The sequence below is a fragment of the Anser brachyrhynchus genome (assembly GCF_964034855.1).
Source record: "Anser brachyrhynchus genome assembly, chromosome: 7".
Taxonomy (NCBI): domain Eukaryota; kingdom Metazoa; phylum Chordata; class Aves; order Anseriformes; family Anatidae; genus Anser; species Anser brachyrhynchus.
The window spans coordinates 39,426,181-39,443,532 of NC_137701.1; the positions used below are offsets into that span (position 1 = coordinate 39,426,181).

Consider the following 17,352-nt stretch of genomic DNA (forward strand, 5'->3'; position numbering starts at 1 on the left):
ATCCTCCTGTGTTGTTCAGATCTCATGTCATCTTTGAAAAGCAGGATTTATCGCCCATATCTAGCCACCGTACAATCATCCTTTATCGTTCACTAATTGAACTCTTTCTAGGTGTGCATATGTAGCAGCGTAAATGTTTATAACAATAGCAGTTTAAATAATTGTCGCATAGCTGTTCTCACTTTGAGATTAATTACATGACTGAAGGGAGGACATCGGCTGCATGCAGTGAGAAATGACGTACTTAACAGAGGGTGCAAATGTTCTGAGCTCTCCTAAAACTTCCTGTCGATGTTTTAATGCTGAGACGGATAAATTGGTGTTCTCGAAGGTCAGGGAGTATGACTACTGTCTTCGCAGGGTATTATTAGCTACCACTGCTTAGACCAGAGCTGGAAGACAAAGTGGCAAGAATATGAGCATATGGCTTGGGTAGGCGTTTCCAACTTGATGAGCAGTAGCAGGCTTCCATCTATGCTCCAGTCCTGTAAGAGATCCAGACGGTTGTGTTTGTCAGTGGGGCGGCTACCAGGAAGGGGAAACAGGCAGCAGAAAGGAACAGGAACTCGTAGGCTAACGTAGCGGGACTTCTGAAATGGAGTTAGGAGGTAGCAGCCTTACACCCGTGTTGGCCTGTCGGCTTGTCGTATGTTCTATTCGTGGGTGAAATGGGGAATTTAGCGTCTGAAAACTGCCTAGAAGGACAAACGTGAATTGGTATGATGAAGGTGAGGGTGAATTTCTATTCTGCTCTGTAAGTACAACCATGAACCTGGACTCAACACCATTTTTAATGAAGATGTTACACAAGTATGTATGCTGTAGTTGTGCACATCATTCTATTCATAAGAGAAGAATTAACAACAACAACAAATCTTTCTAATAGAAAGGTTTGGTTTTTTTTTCCTCTTTATCATTGTTCCGTGAACAGGGCAAGGAATAAGGCGATTCATGAAGGAGTGGGTGGGGGATGTTTTTCTGCTTTTTTGTGTTTTTTTTTTTAATAGGATCTAAGTCTAAGGAAAAGACTTGCAGAGTAGAATAAATTTTTCATGATTATCGCTGTGCTGTCTCAATATCACGTATCAACATAGTTTGAAAAAAGTAAGACTATTTAGCATCTCTGGAAAATATTATTGCATTAATAAATATTTCTTATGCTTAGGATAAGGACTTAGACTGCCCTTGGTTTTTTTGAACGTATTTTAAAGATTGATCTTAATTGAAAAAAGTAGGCTTCTCTAGTAACAAGTTTAATTCAGTTAAAAGGAAGAAAATTTGAAATCAGCAGTATCAAAATACAGATTGGTCAGTCTGGTTGTCCAAAATAAAGCCAAAGCACATGCTGTTTTCTGTTGTCAGTGGATAGGGAATTGGTAATTTTTCGAACAGACTCGGTTTGCCAGAAGGGTGAGTGGTCATCAGATGAGGAATGTTGATCTCTACACGTCTGCCTGCCTTACTTGGCGAGGAGTACTAATTGTTACCTTACGGCAGATAATAAAACACATCTGTTCTTTAGAAGGACATAGAAGTATCTTTCTGCCCTTTCTGTGAGTCTTCGGGGTCATACTTTACAAACATCTTTTTTCCTTTATATTACTTGGGTTTCCTCTTCTGCACAGGTAAATATTGGGCTTATTTATCCTAGCATGAGAATAACTTTTTTTTTTTAAAGTAAAAGTCATCTGAATGTACATTGTCCCTGCCTCACTAGAGGGCAATGGATCCCTGTCACATTTCCATGACTTTCCTGGGAATACTGAACCCTGCGGTTGTCCTCTGGAGAGGGACAGAAGTTTTTTCCTCGATTCTTCCTGAGAGCCCTTGCTGCCCGGTCTGTAGGGATGCGAGCGTGGCAGGCTGAGAGAAGCTTCCTGTGGTTCTTCTTTTTGGGGTGCTGGCGGGCAGCGTGCAAGAGGAGCGGTGTTCTGTGAGTTAATAGCACTGATACTGGCACAAATCCTGCTGAACGTTGTCCTCCGCGTTATTGCGACCCCCAGACTTGACTGGGTCTTCCAGAAGGCACGGAAGGCCTCTTTTCTTCTCTTTCTTTTGGAGCTTTCAGCCTTTTTCTTCAGCACGCCGCTAACAGACATCAGGGGTCTGCGACCATGTTCTCGTGTTTGTGTGGCTAATTGAAGAAAGGAGGTGTGTTTGGAGCAGTCTGGCTAAACAAAGTCAGTGTGGGAAAAGGTTGTCTGGTTTGTGAAGCCGTGTTGGGATGCCAGGGGAGCATATGGCCTGTGGTGAAAGGTCTGGGGCTCAAATGGCTGAGCTGTATTCTCGGTGCTGTCACTTACTTCCTATGTGCTGTTGTATTGATCACACCCTTCTGCGTCTGTGCTTCAAAAACAACGGATGGGAGCCTTGCATCACTCGTCACAGAGCGCTAAATTTATTCGCGTTGGGAGAGGGCTCAGGATTGCAGTCACTGGAATACATGGAGAAACTGAAAATAAGTATTCCTGACGAGGTTTGTGGTGGTATAATTTCAAGGATATTTAGTGAAATTTCAGCCATGTAAATTATGTCTGACTCATGCTCACAGTATTCAAAGTCAGCTTTTAAAATACACTTTCCAAAGTTTTCAATGTTGCATATGCACTGTCGAAGGAAAGAGGAGAACATACAAAGCAATAAAGAGATTAGTAGGCTTGGAGCGTTCTTGGTGGTTGTGTAACTCCACTATAAATTTGCATTCCTTTATTTTGTTTGGATTTTAAGTGGCCTTTTCATGATATCTTTACTTTTACCATTTATAATGAGGGAAAAATTGACTGCTATCAGAGACGAAATGTGCCAAGAAGGGTAGAAGCTCATCACTTCTGAACTTGCATAATGATTTTCTGTCATATGCCGAGTGTATTGCAGAGGTTCATCATTGCAGATACCAAAAATGTCATGGTAAAAATTCCCTGTTTGATTATGTAATTAGAGAAGACCCAGCATGTTTGTGGATTTTTAATTAGAGGAAGACGAGGTTCGCTTATGTGCAGCGTACCTTGCCCTGAGGAGAGACGTCCAGCTCCGTCCTCCAGCTCAGGATCTCTGGGTTGCGGTGCAAGCTCCGGGCTGTCTGAATGTCACACGTGTGAGGTGGTAGGGGAGAACGTGTACTGGTTGTGCTGGGAAGAACTGGGGGAAGGACAGAGATGCTTCTCTGCTGTCAGCAAGGGAGCAGGGTATGCGTCGCGTCTGCCGAAACCCGGCTTTGCTTCCCCCGCTCTGTGCCCCGGAATTGTGTGCCGTTCAGCCCCGTGACAGGTGGCCTCTGAATCTGCTAATTGCAGCCTCGCACAGCATGTGCAAAGTACTTCCTGCCTTCTGTCCTGCCTGTGTGGGAGCCCTTTTGGTGCTATCCTGTCAGAAGCCACAGCAACAGATGTGTTCAGAAAAGGCAAGAGCTTGCATTTCGTTCGGTTCAGTTCCACGTTTTCACAGGACCATATGGTTTGTATAGATGTTTTGTATACATCTTATCTAGCAGATGATTAGAAGTTAGGGATTAAATGCTGAGCCGAGCTTCTACTAAAACCTGGGTAAAGTGACGTTATCGAAAACATGATCGACCCCTAGAAGTGACAGAGCTGCTTGTTTGAGAATATAGTAGTAAATGTCTGTGTAAATAGTTTAATAATTTATTTAAGAAGACTCAGCTGTTGCATACGCCTTTGAATATCTGACATCCACATACGAAGCATTAGCTCTTTTTTTTTTTTTTTGCCAGAATTACCATCGTGTGTGAAGTAGAAAGAACACTGTTTCGGTAGTGGGGTACAGACCTGGACGGGGGGCTCGGGTGCCTGGTCCCCAGTGCCTGGTGTCCCCAAATGTCCTCCACCTGCTGCCCAGCCTCTGCCTCCCCATCGGCCTTCGTGCCTCTGCGGCATGAGAGCTGGTGCCGGGGGCACCCGCATCCCACCCCAGCAGTTGGGATGTGCTTACAGGCGAGGAGGATTTGTTATCACAGCTGCCATACCGAACTTGGGTTTTTCCAGCTCCCAAACTTGCCTCTTGAATGCAGCCTTCAATTCAGGACTTTGTCTCAAATGCCTTCGTTATCTCACTGTGTTACAGCGTTGGGGAATACTGGTGGGTTTAAAAAAAATTGCAAGTAGGAGCATACTGAAGTTTTACAAGTTTGTATTCATTCTAGTTGAATACCAAAAAGGAGCCTTCTTTCAGATTCAAGAAAGCAAACTACCATGGGTACAAATTATATGCGTAACAGGGTTTTACTAGACAGAGTGTACAGCCTAAGCTTGTAGTTATTTTTGTGGCTTCATTTATCACTAATGATAAAGCACCATTAAAAATTCTGTTTTGAAAACATTGGGCTTTCTATGCAGTTTTAATTGGACAGATATAAAAGTGATATGGGAATCTACTTTAGAAGACTGAAATAGGATCTTATTTAGATTGAGCAGCCTCAGAATTGAACTGCTCTCAGAATTGAGAAAGTATATTTGTTTCTGTAAATAAATGATACGTGTGTAAGTCGACTCTCCCTAAATACAGCCAGTGTCCTCGTTCAGGCAGCAGCTAATGGCATGAGTACTGTGGAATACCAGTTAAAGGCCAGTCTGGTTTCTGTGTTTGAAATGGATCTGCTCAGCTCTGAAACCATCATCTGCAGGGGACAAGACAGAAAACATTATTTCACTTTCTTCTGTTCGCTGAATATCCAGCCAGTCACAGAATGATTAAGGTTGGGAAAGACCTCCGAGGTCAATAGGGTAGGCCACAATGAAAACTAGTCATATATAATCAAAACAGAGCGTGATGTTCCTCAGATGAACAACCTTCCTCGCCGTGATGGTTAGCCCGGTAGGTGCTGAAGGCACAGAGGTGTGCCGGTGGCACGGCCATCATGGCTGCCAGGCGCCATGCCACAGGCCCCTCATGCACCTCAGGCAGAGGCCGCGGCAGGAACGCGCCGACTGGGCTGAAGGCACTGAGTTTTCCTCCCAACTTGTCTTCAGTGTGCTTGGACAAACTGAAACGGGGCCTTTTCCAGAGCTCATTGATGATTTAATCAAAGCTGTTAAAATATACCTTTGTATAAAGCGCGTCCATCCCGGCTCAGGGCAGAGAGCCCAGTCGGCGCTCAGCAGGCTGAGAGAGATTTTGCCTACAGATATCACGTCGGTTCTCCTGCTTAACTCTCTGGTAAAAGTAATTAAAACGTTCAGGGATAAAAGAAAAATCTGTAATTATAATCACAGGGCTGCATCCAGCCACATACAGGGCAGAACTGCTCCTCTCCCTCCATGGCCTTGTAGCACACCGCGTTATCCCGAGGAGAGGGAGTCTTGGGAGGGCTTGGTTTTGCCCCGTGGTGTGGTGGTAGCGTGCTATATGTACTTCACCAAAGCATCATTTTTTTTCTGTATAAATTCATATTTGGGCCTTCAGAATTTTATGTGAAGGCCGTTCTGCTTCACAGGATTGAATGATTTTAATTGTGGCTGAATGTCAGAATAAATGGTGTATGATGCATCTGTAAACGTTACTTCCATTTTTATAAATATGAATCAGTTTCTTTCATGTTTCTAATAACGATGCACTTAATTTCTCACATATGATAACATTTCAAAAGTGGCAATGTTAACATCAGAGGAGATTATTTAAACATCTTTGAGGTACCTAAATACGGTCAGAGGAGTATATTCACATACAGGCACACACACCAAAAAATCCCGGCCCTTTGACTTTTGGGGATTTTTTTTTGTGTGTTAGTCGGTTGGTTTGTTCTGTTTTCATTCCAGAGCAAACAGTGGAAACTTGTGTGTTATTCAAATTTGACCTGTGAAGTCTTTTAAACTTTCCGATACTATCATCAGGTTCTCAGATCATTAATTTCATAACTTGGAGAGAAAAAAAATGCTGAAAAGTTCTATGTGAAATTCACGTATTTGACAATATTTGAAAGTTAAATACAATATTGTTTTCTCAGAAATGAAGTTGTATTGATGCAGAAGAGAGTATATCTGGGGTATTTTCCTGAAAACTTGCACATTTCTTAAGTAGCTTTTGAAAGCAACGTTGTTTCCTGCAGGATGGAAATATGTTTTGCAAATCACAAATTGATTACCAAATTTCAAATATCAACTCAGAAGAAAGCTCCTCATTAATTCATTGAATTTTTCAGTGACTAAAGACAAGATTTCTGGTACAGCCAAAGCATTTTTAGATGAGTTTTGGCTTTTAAATTCCAATCATAAACTTAGAAATAAGGTGTTTCTCTGTATTTTGAAACTCCTGGTTCTAGGATAGGAATATAAATTTGCCTACTTTGACATCTGCAAAGTGTGAGAAATTGCATTTAAAGTACAAGGAGCCTCTTCGTGACTTTCTGCCCCATCCACAAAGCGGAGCGTTTGCCAGCCAGGGGCCGCACTGGTGGGTGACACCCCCGGAGCCCCCCTGCTGTAGGTGCGCCCTGTTTGCCTACACCTGCTTTCGCTGTATGCAGAAGTGCTTCAGACGTGCTGCTGTGAAGCTCCCTGCCTTCCGAGCCCCGTTGAAGCTATAATTTATTGAAATACGATGAAAGTAATATTCTGCTCCCCTTGACAGTTTGCAGGGACTGATCTCTCTGTGTGATCTGAGCGTAGCAGAAACTGTGGCTCGAGGTGGAAGTACAGTTACCCGTATTTGCTTGGTGCTTTTAAGGAGCCCAGATGGATGGTGCTGGTGTTGCTGGTTTGTGTCAGAAAGGTCGGCTCTGCCATCCCACATGTCCGTAGGGTGGGCAGCGAGTGGCACGGGGGTCTGCTGCCTTTTCCTCATTTCTTCTGAGGGCATTTTCATAGGCCAGCGCGTCAAGGATTTAACTTGCTTTGAAAAATGACGGTAGTGGAAACGCAGCAGAAGTTGCGCTTGGTTGTCTCTTACCTTACTGATGAGGAGGAGCTTGTCTTGTATGGTTTTTTGTGTGATTTCCTGTGGGGGCTTGCCCCTGGGTACTCAGGTTTGGGAATTTTCCTCAAGGCTCTTCCAACGAGCAGTTCAATTTCTGGGGTTTCAGCAGCTTCTTGGTTGTTGGTGAGTGACCGCTCTGTAACTTTGGCTTGGGGAATGTTTGCCTGTTGCCTGAGGTCTTCTTTCTTGCCACGCATGTTTTTGCAGCCTTTTAGGAATCTTCTTTGTTTGCATCGGAACTATAACTTCTTGTTGAAATCCCCATTGTGAAGATACCTGGTGTGTATATGGCATCTGCCTGTGGTCTCTGAAGCCTTTATAAATACAAAACATAGTTACTATGTCTGGTCTCGTAAGTCAGTTGTGCTTCTGCGCTCACAATTCAGTATCACTACTAGATAATCTTTATTATTGGCTATTTGTAACTTATTCTTCCTCATTTACCCAACATGCTACCCTCACTTTATGCTCAAAGCCTTGACATTGAACATACTCAATTTTTTCAATACCTCAGTTAGGTTTTTACCTATTGTTTGATATACCTAACGTTAATGAATATATTTTCTTTTATTTCCATTATTTAATCTGCTTGCTTGCTTACAAGTTCAAGCACACATTTACCATGAGCATATTTACATATTTTTATCAACTCTGTCATGTCAAAAATACTAATGTAATGCAACCGTTAGTTCATAATTATTCTAAAGGTTGTAATAAATCCTTTCTTTGCACTTTTTTTTCTTACGGGCTCTAGCTTATGTTTGTACCAGCATGAAATGTAAATATTAAATACTCAGGTAGTTTTAAATAGTTATTAAAATGGAGGTTCCTTTCCCAAATATAGCAGTAGTTTGTGACTTTTTAACCTCATTGTCAGTGAACCCTAAGTGAGGGATCCTGGAAGTATTATTCAACTTCTAAAATGGTGCCTGTGATATCTACGCTTTGTGTCCACGTTTTCTCTGTTGGTTTGGGTGGTTTTTGGTTGGTTCATTCCTTTCGCTCCCGTAAAGAGTCACAGAGTTCAATGTGAGATTATAAAATTTAGTACTCTAAGTACTCTACTTTGAGTTTGAAGTTTGTGGCTCCATTTCAAGATGAGTAAAAATTGTTTTAACTGGTAAAATAGTAACTGTATTGTGCTTTAAACGAGAAAGATGTTGACACGTGTATGTTTTACTTGTGTTGAATATTTTTATGTTACATGTGTAATCTTTAACTGTCCCAGCTTACAGCTGTGTTATTCTAAGTCATGCAGCTTCTCTAGGGTTTAGCCAGCCTTGTGGGAGGGCTGAGGGACTGTGGCTGTAAGTCCCGAGGCGGAGCAGCACCATCGAAGCTCTGTGACATCCCTGAGCTCAGTGCCTCAGAATTTGACCTGCTTTATCAGGGAGTAGAGGGTAATCCATGACCTAAATTTCTGGCTATTTAAAAAAAAAAAAAAAATAGCCCACTGGTCCTCGAATATCACCGTTTTTTCATTTTAATGGAATTTGCTGTTCTCTTTGTGTAGCTGGGGTCAGGCCTTGCTTCTCCTCATCCCTCAAGCCATCTTAGCTTTGCGAAACTTCTGCCAGCAAGTTCACAGACCTTTAACCAAGCAATATCGAAATTACCGATGAATTTTATTCTTCCGAGCGATATTTGCCAAACACTGACTAGGAGATTAAAATAAGCATGCAAAGCCAAATTTGGCCAAGGTTTTGCAGGCAGTCGTACTGACGTGAACTACTTGTACCATCCATTCGAGCTTTCTCCCAGGCATCAGACTGAGCGTCCTGCAGCTCTGCTGCTGCTGTCTGGTTTGCCGTGTTTCTTTCTTCTTTTGCAATTATTTATTTATACTTTTCTTGTGAGAACCATCAGCCCATCTGTGTGATGCAAGTTCACTTAACAGTTTTGGGGAGGAAAATAAATGCTGTGTGTACTACATTGACATGCAGGAGTGGTGATTGAGCATATTTCTGCACTTCCACCTGTAGTACAACTGATTAAGTACGGAGAAGATGAAAGCAGATAAAATCACACTGAGCATGGGAACTGAAAGTGTATTAGGCCAAGAGACTCGTAATGTGAGGGACTATTACCAGATTAATATGAGGTAGCCATAATCTTTTTAGCTTATGAGATTGTTACTGATGTGGAATGAGAAAATAAATGATGATGAAGAGAAATTAGAGGGAGTGCACAGGTGAAAATGAGTTTGGTTTAATTTGGGGGGTGGGTGGATGAAGAAATATCAGGAGCCAGAACAGCTGTGCTAAGAGCTAAGAGATCAGTTTGGGTCTGCGCTGGCAGGAAAGCAAAGCTTGAAGGAGAGGGAAGAGGCAGAGGAGAGAAGTCAGAAGATCGGTGAGACTTCTAGATTGAACATAGACAAAAACCTCAGTCTCGTGCTGTCAGCCTTTGTGTCACCCAAATCCTTGTGGCTGGGAAGGGGCTTGCAGCTCTCCTGGGGTGTGAGGACGCTTGGCAAAAGTGGATGTATAGAGGTATGCTCCATTGATTATCAGAACCTCGGATATACCGTGCTGTCAGAGGTAAAGGCTTCTAGAAATTGAGGTTGTACTCAGAGCACGTGTTTTTAATGGTTACTAGCGGCTCTGTAGTCCGTAACTAGTTTCCTCTTTGAAGGCATTGCTGTTTCTGTCCTCCACAGCACCCTATGGCAGCCTTCTGGATCCGATCACTCAGCTTATTGTTGTTAAGGGTTTGGGGACATCGTTGACTTTGTGTTCCTGAAGTCAGGCAGGAGGTTTTCAGTACGCAGACCAGAAATCCCGTCGTGAAGGAGGCAGAGCCTAAGAGTGGCCACGAGCACAGAGCCTTCGGGTTCCTCTCGCCTCCCCCTGCATGCAGTGCCTCGTGTGAGCCCCTCCGGGACGGTGAGCTGGTATTGCTGAGATGTTCAGGACATGCCTGATGGGAAGCGTTGGGGAAGAAGCTGGGAGGAGGCATTCTGGGAACCTCGAGTGGGTTTGGTGTGTGCTGGTGATGTAGAAGGCAGCAGATGAGAGCACCCAGGGAGAAAAATGATAGATCTGCGTCTTGGAGCTATTTTAGACTATGTTGTTCTCTGTGGGGAATTCCCATTCAGCTAAGAATGGTGCCATTCTTGTAAAATATTTCAGTGAAATGTTGAGATACCATTTTTTATTAGAAACTATAGTTAAGCTGTAGAATGTAGAAAGTACTACAAGGTCTATCCGTCCTGTTACAGCTCTTTAAAGCTGGCTGTTAGCGTGGCTGGAAGGGGAACTGGCAAGGTACCATGAAGTTAACAGTGCAGTTTCTCAAGGACGGTCGTAACGCTTATTTTAAGTATTTGTGTTAATGACACCGATAGAAAGGCAGTCCTGACGCACAAAGTCAGGAGGCATCACCAGAGAGGACAAAAAAGTATGTGCGAGAACCGACTGCCTCTGCCCCTACTGGATCCTTTTGCATTAGCGCTCATGTTCCTATAGCCAGAAAAAAAGGAAAAGCTCTTATTTTGCCTTCTTTCCTCCCACCACCTCATCCTGGCCAAAAAAAAAAAAAAAAAAAAGGTAGGTTTTGGCCAGATGACTTGCTCGGCCTGGCTCCCTGGGGTTCATTGCACGGCCACTGAACGGCAGCGCTGCGTGGGTTTGTGGAAGCAAGGCCTGTGGAGACACTGCCTAAACTTCAACCCACAGTGGGCTGGGTCTTGAAGGCCGGCTCATCCAAAGGTGTTAGAACATGACCGCGGCAGGCCTGAGGCCCTTAAAAAGAAGGAGAGGCGTGACGAGCACTTCAGCGCCCAAGCGCAGCGGGTGCCCAACCGGATTGTGAGGACAAGAGGCCAGCAAAGCTCGGTGCCTTGCAAGAGCCTCACAGCTGCGGAGGAAGTCAGGGCCGTGGTGGGGACTCTGGAACCTCAACTGCCTGAAGGGACACCATTTTAAAAAATATTTCCTTATTTGGAAAAAAAAAAAAATTGGTTGGCAGTATCTCTTGCTCTTAGAGTACACAGAATTCAGAGTATCTTGGGCCTTGACAACCAAGAAATGAAAAGTTATGAAGGAAGAAAATCCAGATTTAAATCTTCCCCTGCTGAGCTGGCAGCAGCAGCGGAGAATTATTTGCATGCTAAGGTGTAGTTGGGCCGGGCGGTGGAAGGAGCAGCTGAAACTTCTAAATGGAGCCATCGGTTGGATTTCAGGAGGTTTATTAAACTTCCCCTGTTCACCTCATGTACAGCCTTCCTGCGTGTTCAGGCTTTGTTTCAGCAGTAAACGGGGCCCGTTTTCTATCTGCGGGATGAGCAGGAGAGAGGCTTACGGGTTTGCAGCTATTCAGTTGAAGTGTGGAGCCGGTTGTCGTTATAAAAGTGCGTTTCTGCCTGGTTGGAGAAGACAGAGGCAGGCTTGTCTTGCTGCTGCACAGGGGGAGGCAATGGACATGGGCTGGAAAAGGGAGGCTGCAGTTAAATGTAAGGGAAATAAAGCCACCGCGAGGGTGGTTGGTCACTGGAGAGGTTGTAAAATCTGTGCCTGCAGAGGTACGTGAAGCTTGGCTGGTCGGTGCCTGGAGCATCCTGACCCACCTGGACCTCCTCTGGGAAGGAGGGTGGACTTGGAGACCTCCAGAAGCCCTCCCAACCTCCAAGGGAGCACGTGTAGGCTTTCCATGGCCTGACACAGGAGCTTGTAGGCCAGGAGTGCTGCCTGAGCTCAGCCTGAATGTACTATGGTGCGGGGCCTGCGGTATTTAGAGGCCTCCTCCACCTCTGCTCTGGTCCCTACAGCCTCATCTCCCCTTGTTAGGCTGACCCTGGTATGCTCTGCTGATGGTGGGCTACCTGAAGCAGTGTCATCACGCCCTGCCTTTTGCCAGCACAAGTGTTTATATGGTGAATAATATCGAGCAGTTAATCCAAGTTGTAATTGGTACAGCACGAAACCAGGCTAGTTGTAAGGGTCAGTCCCTGGTGCAGTTCCTTGCTCGTGTTGGGGTGATGGGAAGGGTGAAGTGAAGAGCTGAAAGCAGGGAAAGTCGGATGGCTTCGTTCAGCAACAGCACCAGTTTGTTTAATGTGAAAATGCCAAGAATTGGGCTCAACTTCTGCTTGATCATAAAGCTGCATTTACTCTGTGCTAATTATTTTTTCTCGATCAAAAATGTTGGGCTTATTGCTACGATAACACTGTTTTCAGATTGTCTTATCAGCTTACAAACCCATGTTCAAGGCTGATTTATTGTAAAACTGTATCGTCGTGTATTTGGTGTGTACGACAAAAACATTTAGAATTTCTGTGAATAGCGTTTTGTTTTGGTGGTGGCTTTTGTTTCTGTTTGGCGTTACTTTGCGTGTGTTTTCATCTGTGCATTTATTTTCTGTACGCAGGTTACTAGGATCAGAAGATTTCAGAAAATACCTGCTTTCTTAGACTTCTAGTGCCGCAGCCTCGTTCGTACATCACGGGGTGTGAAAGCTAGACGCAAATGTGAACGTTTTCAGTGCCTTGCACTGAGGTCCTTAAAGGATGTTACCGGTTGCATGAGTTACAGCCGTGTCTGTGTGGCCATTCACTCGGAGGGATTCCGAGCAGATGATTTAGGATTACTACTTCTGGGCTAAAATGGTGCCGTGCCTTATTTGTCAGAGGCACCTGAACGCGCCTTTGTCCGGTCTCTTAAGGAAACAACGGAATAGAAAGGAGAAGAAAAGAGAAAGGGCAAGGCGAGACTTAACAGCCTCCATATATCTGAAATTGTAAACAGCTAAAGATAAAAAGGAAATATTCGGGGTAGCATAGGGGCTTACAGCTAGAAATAAAGCAGTGAAATGAAGAGAGAGAAGATTAAGGCTAAATGTCATGAAAGAGCATTCTGCAACAGTAGTGGTTTTTTAGACGAGTCTTCCAAAGAAAGCAAAGAAAAAACGGGTTTAGGACAAAGGCTCTTTATCCATTTTTCCTTTTTTCCTGCTTCTTTCCTTCAGCTTAACCACTCAATGTAAAATAATCTCGTATGGGTATATAAAAGAATGTATTCAATTTTTGAGGCGTGAGTGTGAATCTCTGCATCCCTGGGAGCTGCTGTGATGGTGCCTGGGCTCTGCGCAGCCCGACAGAGCCAAGGGCACAGTCTTTGCCGTCGGGAGCTCGCGGTGCCAACGAGTCCATGTTAGGAGGTCTCTGCTCACTGCCTTCAGTGCCACTTCGTCGGAGTAAAAAGACCTCAATAGCTCAGCATTTAGGTTTCAGGTAGGGGGAAAAGAAGGGGTTAAAAACTGGGCTGCAGTGGGTAGAGAAGAAGGGAGGAAGAAATGAAGTTCTCGGAGTTTTGCTTTCTTTTTCGACTGTATAAGCACCGCCGCTTTGTGTACCGTCAGCAGGACGCAGATGGTGATTCCACCAGTAATTTGGGCTGTTTTCGTTGAGATTAGAATCATTCTGAAAAAGCAGGCAGTGTTTGTGTATTTGTGGTCTGCTAACCACTAACAGGAGGGAAAGAAATAACAAACCCAAATCCTGAATTTAAACTACGTAATAGATTAAATAAGTGATGATTTTTAACAGTATCATATTTTGACACAGATACTCTTCACTTAGCTTTCTGTAGCTTTTGATGTCTAAAACATCTTTCCTTTCAGAAAAGCAAAACCAGTTGTAGCATTATCTCCAGTTGTGTTTCTTTTTGGTGGGGTGAGAGGATGCGTGCTCTGGATCCTGCAGAACTTCCTCAGATTGGTTCGATCGAGCTGAAGACGAGAGTGTTTTCTAAATTTGTTTGACATCGTTACAGCTATCGGTATCACCTTATTTTCGTTATCAGTAAGATAACCGTAAATGTAGGTTATTTTCTCTGTACTTTCTTCTCTTCTCTGAACTGGAGCAGCGTTGGGATGAATTCAGTAATGTGAGGGTTGTGCGCTACCAGCCGGGGAAGGCAGTGTAGCCTGGCTGAAACCGGAGACCAGCCTGCCCCCAAACCTCCTACGTGTTTGCTCTCTGCATTCGGAGAAGAGCTGTTACGTGATATTTTGTCCCGCATAACAAAAATAGCTAAATCTTTTTAAGATTTAAAACACTTTTCCTTGGGCTCCGATGCCTCTCTGCTGCCCCAAGAGGGCCTTGCAGGAATGCAGACACTTCATCTCCCTTTCTTGGAGAGTAACCTGTCTTATCAATTACTTTCATAAAACAGCATTTACTATGAATACTCCTTCTGCTGGTAGACTGCGAAGAGACAAACTGCATACCTGATACGTCTGGATGCTAAGGAAGTTAAGCAATGTAATCCTTGTAATTCCTCCTGACGACTGTGAGACAGGGAAGTGATGATTGTGGTTCTCCTGGGGGGTGTCTTAAAAATTAACAAGGTCGTTTTCTTTACAAAGAACTTCCAAACCCCATTTCAGCCAAGTAGGAAGAAAATACTGCTTTTATCTGCTTCTGACTTAATTGTCCATGAGCCTGTTGTGGAGATGGCGCCATGTGATAATGGTGCCACTGACACAGAGAGGTGCTTCTCAAAACCTTCGGAGGAATAAGGCAGTCTCTGTGAAAGCTTTTCTTTAGCAATGATAAGATGGAACGAGTAATGACGAAGACCAAACTGATAAAGGCAGAAATATCAAAAGGAACAGCAGGCTAAAGCCAGAATTTTTAAAGCTGCATTAGAGGCATCTTCAGAGCTGGAAGGTCCATTCAGAAGTTGCCTACATCGCCAGGGCCTTTAATAGAAGATGATCTTTCCTCTAGAGAAGAATAGAGATGAGTTCTTAACTGGATGCATCTTAACCAGAGGTGTTGGACAGCACGACTCAGGCTGGGTGCCGAGCTGGAGCCGTACAGCAACAAGCCATGCCTGATGCCCAAGTCCACTTCGTTAATATTGCAAATCTACAGCCCAACTAAGCTGATTAAATGGCACAGTAGGTTTGACACACAGAAACGCTGTTGTTAATCTCCCCTCCAATAAATATGGCTGCCAAATTGTTTTTTTAAAAAAAAAAACTCATGTCCATCCAGAATTATGACTTTTTTTTGGTTGTTTTTAAATAATAAAACTACTAAAGCTTTTTTTAATGTGTCTAGCAAATCTGTCTATCAAGAAGGTAGGATTTTATCTCTTATTTAAGCAAGGAAAGAATACGAGCATAACTTGAAATAAATTCCCTTCTTAAAAAAATGACATCATTGCATTTGAGAAGTATTCTGAAGTTTGTTAGAGTGATCTGCAGGTTCCATGGGACTGATCTGTCCATACTGCATGCACAGTTGAAAAGGAAGATAGATTCCTTTCTGTTAGTAATGCAATCATCTTACAAGGTATTTTTTATTAAATTAGCCCCATGTAACTAAATTGCGACTGATGCCTTCTGTGGATGCTCCTGAATCATCAGCTAAATGGCGGCTGATCTAAGTTTGGCAAAAGGAAGAAATGAAGTTTTGGAAAATGATGCTCATTGTTCCTGATAGTAATCAATCAGAACGGGATACTTGTACGCGCTTTTAAAAGCACTGTAATTAGGGGAGGGCCGCAAATCTTTCTTACGTTATTAGAGGAAAAAGAAATAGTAAATATGGTCTGTACTTTGAGCTTAAACGTTGTATGGATGTTTACACGTTTATGTATATATAGCATATATGTATTAACATATGCATATGTAAACATATCCAAATAATTAACATACACATACGTTAATATATTTAGTTTATACAGCAGGATAAAAAAAAATCACTTTCCCAACTTTTCTCTAGCATTTCTAGAAGCAAACACAAAGCGTATACCGGTTTACCTGACCAGCTAGAGAATTGTTTTCTCCTGTCATTTCCTGTTTAATTCCTGCTTTTGAGAGCTGTTCCTTGTCTTTAGAAAAACCTTTCCTGTGTTCTAGGGGTCTTTTTCAAAGCAGCGCTCAGACAATGAGAGGTTTTGGTATTGAGGGCATGTCCCCAGCTTTCATCTGCTTTTCCTTACCTTTCATGTTTGTTTGTTTTTTTTCCCATTGTCAGAACCTGCGGTGCCTCCTCTTCGGTATCCCTGGCAGCAGCTGGTAGCATGTTTGCCTCAGGAGGTGTGCGGCCCTTCTGTCCATCCTATTTTCCAGACGTCAGGGGAAAGGGAAAGCAGACAGAGTAGTAGGTATATAGGAGGCTGACAGAGTGGGGTCAGGCTTATGTATTTGCATACACACATTAAAAACATTTTAATCTTTTACAAAAAGTCTTACTCGATTTCAGTTTGGTGAACGTGCCCTCCTAACATAAAGAAATGCGTCTGGTAAATCTTGTAGGGGTTTGGAGCACTTGTAAAGTAAGTTGGGAGTTCCATTAAAAGAGAAATCTGTTGGAAAAGTAGAGATGATAAAACGTAGGCAAAAATACTCCTTGTTCTGGGAAACTGTACGCACTTACTAGCAGTTGCCTGTTGAAGGTAACATGCAGAAATAAATCCTGATAGCTGCAGTTCTCAAATTTTATTGTAGCATGTTTCATAGCCCTTCTTTCCTTCTGGTTCCTTTCTTTAAAATTAAGTAAGATATTCACAAGTTCATGGAAACACCCATGTAGTTTGACTTACTGGTGTCAAGCCAGCTAGTTTAGTTGTGTTAAATGTTGAAGCGGGTGCTGTGCGGGAGTTCCCAAGGCAGGAGTTTTTCAATTTCACCAAGACTTACTGCAATGTATATAAACTGAGTGTTTTTACACATCCACAGAAACATATGTTTTTAAGTCAGTTGCGATGACTGGGAGAACACAGACTTGTGCAAACGCAGGGGAAGTCCTCGGCCTCGGCGGTACCCCTACCCAGGCAGAGCAGCTCACCTATTTGTGCGGCTCCGAGTATGTTGCGTGTGGAAACCCAGTGACTCTTGTTTTAATAATGGTCTCCTCTTTCACTTCTGTTTCGTTATGTGAATATCCAAGAATGGAAAAAACAACGCATTTGATGAAATGAAGTAAGGGGGAGAATCTCCATTTTAAATCTTCTACCTGGAATGCTTTTTGAGGATTTAGCAGTGCCCTGCTCTGAATCCCCTGCCGCACGTCAGGAGCTCTGTATATGCCCACACACCCACGCTGCGTTCCAGCTGCCTTTGCCACCCTGTTTCTTGCAGTGCCATGACCCCACGTGCCTCTTCCTTTCATGTTTGTGGGGTTTTTTTAGGTTTTTGGTTGGTTTTGTTTGTTTTCTATGTCAGGTAGGAAAGTCAGCTGGCACAACAGGGTATTGAGCTCTCTTGAGAGTCTGGCTAGAGGTTAAAGAGGGCTGTTGCTATCCAGAATACTGCATGTTGTTGGTGCTATCGGGTGTGTTATTGGTGCTCTAGTGATATCCCTGCAGCCTTCCTCCTTTGGTACCCAGTTTTCTACAAAGCAGTAGCACTCTGCCTCTTGGTTTCTGAAACATGGTATAAAGCTTTGCAGTTTGCACTGAGTAATTAAGCTT

The 17,352-nt window shown here is 43.5% G+C and overlaps 1 protein-coding gene across 6 annotated transcripts in view; it reads left to right on the top strand.

Moving 5' to 3' along the window:
* The window catches only part of MBD5 (methyl-CpG binding domain protein 5), a 134,683-nt gene that overhangs the window by 23,965 nt on the left and 93,366 nt on the right, over positions 1-17,352 (top strand). The window contains exon 1 of one of the 6 annotated variants that reach the window (XM_080599207.1): positions 24-9,419. The exons of 4 other annotated variants lie outside the window; for them this stretch is intronic. The gene's annotated coding sequence lies outside the window, so the exon portion shown is untranslated. Of the gene's footprint in view, positions 1-23; positions 9,420-17,352 lie in introns of those variants that run through there. One more of the 6 variants, XM_080599208.1, reaches the window with a different exon arrangement.